Here is a 3,183-nt window from a genome sequence, read left to right on the forward strand (position 1 = left end):
TGAACCAAGAGGCTGCAGAGAAGGTTGTAGGAAAAGACAGCCCCTTCACTTCTGCTCCTGGAACGAGATCCACAGGTTCCCTGTTGTTCAGTCCCTCAAGAAGGTGCTCCTTTAAGATGAGGACCACGTGCCAGCCGGAAACTTGGAACACTTTGGGGGAGGGCCACAGGCAGCATGTCAAAGAGCCACAAGTGGTTCCTGGGCCACTAGATAACTATCACTGCCACAATGTATGGAAACACACACTTGTATGCATTAGAGAGCCAGTATGGTGTAGTACCTAAGAGCACTGGACTAGGAAAATCTGGCAGACCGAAGTTCAAATCTCCATTCTGCTGTGGAAGTTTGCTGGGTGACCTTGGATCTGTCACCCGCTCTCAGGGTTGTTGAGAGGATAAATGGAGAGCAGGAGAGCAGTATAAGCAACTTAGGGGTCCCCACTGCGGGGAAAGATACTGTATAAATGTACTGAACAAATTTCTGAGCAGGAGATGGAACCATATGGAGCAAAATGGAACCTCCAAGCTCAGAGGCTCTCTCTCTGTTTGGCAGGCCACTGTTGGAAACAGAAGGCCAGAGTAGGTGGATTCAGCTGGATTCCTGTTCTTCTGCTTTGTTTTGCCCACATGTGCTCACTCGGAGACACCCACATGTAAGTCACAGAATCATAGCTGGAAAGAGCCTTATAGGCCATCTAGTCCAACTCTTTACTGAGTGCAGGAAATCTCAACTAGAGGATTCCTGACATTTGACTGTCAAGCCTCTGCTTGCAAACTTCCAGCAAGGAAGAGCCACACCCCAGGGAGTCGGTTTCATTCTCAATGTGCTTTTACCATTAGGAAGACTCCCCCAACTGAAACCTATCCTCTTGCAACACGTGCCCATTACATCTAGTCTTGCCCTCCGGAGCAGCAGAGAGCAAGTCCTTGCCCTCTTCTTTGGGACAGCCCTTCAGGATCCCCTCAGTGTTCTCTTGTCCAGTCTAAACATACACCGTTCATTCAACAGCTCCGAGTAGGGCTTGTTTTCAGCACCTCTGTTGCTCTCCTCTCAAACTGTTTCACTTTGTCTACATCTTTCTTGTGCAGTGCCAGAACTGGACTCAGTGTTTCATGGGCTCTGACTAGTGCAAAACAGAGTGGAACTCTTACTTCTTGTGACTTGGAGACTATGCTTCTATTAGCCTTTTTTGCAATTATGCCACACTGCTGACTCATGCTCAGCTTGTGACTGACCGCAGTCCCGATATTCTATCACACGTAGTACAACCAAACTGGGTATCCTTCATACTGTGCGTGTGTGTTTGATTATTTTTACATCTGTTGAATTTCATTTTCTTTAGTTTCAGCCCAGCTTTCCAGCCTATGAAATGTGTTTACATTTGTGTGGACTACACACAAAACTCATCATGGGGCTAACTGGGAGGCCAAAATGATGTGAGGGGTGTGACCCCCTCTGGCAGCCTCACATCATGGAGATCCAGCTGGAAAAAAAGAGGTGCCAGCATTCTCCTTTGCCCATCGCACCCCACCTGAGTCAGCAAGGCAAAGGCGGATGCAGCCATACACTACACTGCTCTTCAACTGACAAAGGATGGAGCTGTGTGCCATGGTTCCTGTGCTCTTCTTCGCTGACTTGGATGTAATGGCTCCAGCGGACAACAAAACGTTGCTGGGTCTCACAACGCTGCTGCAGGCCTTTTTCATGTCATATCAATGGGAAGGTGCCCATTTTTTAAGTCTCACCACATTGCTGCCTTTCCCCCTGCCTCAGCCTCCTGCAGCTGCCGTTTCCTCTTACCCCACAGGAAAAATGCACCCTTTATATCTCCACAATAAATAATAATAATAATAATAATAACATTCGATTTATATACCGCCCTTCAGGACAACTTAATGCCCACTCAGAGCGGTTTACAAAGTGTTATTATTACCCCACAACAATCACCCTGTGAGGTGGGTGGGGCTAAGAGAGCTCAAGAGAACTGTGACTCGCCCAAGGTCACCCAGCTGGCTTTGTGGAGGAGTGAGGAATCAAACCCGGCTCTCCAGATTAGAGTCCCGTGCTCTTAACCACTACACCAAACTGGTGCTAGAGCCAGTTTGGATGCTAGAGCCTTTAAAAAAAAGCTGAGAATTCAGAGGAGCTAGTAGATTGTGGCAATGTAACTTTATTGTGCTAAAAGCAATGGAGCATTTGCTTTTTTTTTTAAGCCTGAAAAAGCCCTCTGGTGGTGTGGGGGAGGTGCTGAGGCATCGAAAGTGTGAAGAAAAGTGCCTTGAGGGCGCTTCATTGCCCTAGCCTCTGCAGTTGCCTCTGTATTTGCAGCTGCAGCAACAACATGAACTACACAGACACTCATCGCCACGGGCATAAGGACAGTAGCATTACCATGTTGAAGGTCCAGGCACCCATCTAGATATTCAGCCTCTGAAAGCTTTGTGGGTACAAGCACTGCTACTAATAATGTGCTTATGTATCGCTCTTCTAGACAGATTCGCGCCCAGAGCGGAGAAAAAAAGTTAGTGGTATTATTATCCCCAAAATAGAGCAGGGGAACTGGGGCTGAGACGAGGGGCTTACTGAAGGCCACCTGCTGCTTGTTGCAATGGTGGGATTCGTGCTCGCTTCGGCAGCACATATACCAAAATAGGAACGATACAGAGATTAGCAGCAGTGGGATTCGAACCAGAAGAGTACTGGATTCGGAACCCAACCACTATTATCCAGCCCCAAGGGAAGGTGTTCTCTTAGAAGCTGAGTGGGAAGGAGAGGCTTGTGGCACTTTTTACAGGCACCAGTTTTGGCATCTCTTCCAGAAACGCATACTTCGCTTCGCAGCCTAACGTCTGCCTCATGCTCCGCCAACACTCCGCCTCCTTACTCTTTAGACAGTCTCTGACCAGGTGACTTCTCCGGAGAGGACTTAGACGTCTACAACGCGCCTGAAGGGGCTTTTATTTTTCTTATTAAAACGCGGCGAGTAAAAACCTCTTGCAATTGTGTGAAATACCGACAGTCACGGAAATTTAAATAAGATAGTTTTTTTTAAAAAAAAAATCCTTCTCTTCAGTTTGAACCCGCAGCCCGCCATCAGGCAGCGGAATAGATTTCTCCCTCTTTGCCCGTCGTGCACTGCGAGGCCGGCTCCTGAGGAGAACGAAGCGAGGGAGGGGAGAGCGC

This window comes from Eublepharis macularius, chromosome 11, assembly GCF_028583425.1.
Source record: "Eublepharis macularius isolate TG4126 chromosome 11, MPM_Emac_v1.0, whole genome shotgun sequence".
Taxonomy (NCBI): Eukaryota; Metazoa; Chordata; class Lepidosauria; order Squamata; family Eublepharidae; genus Eublepharis; species Eublepharis macularius.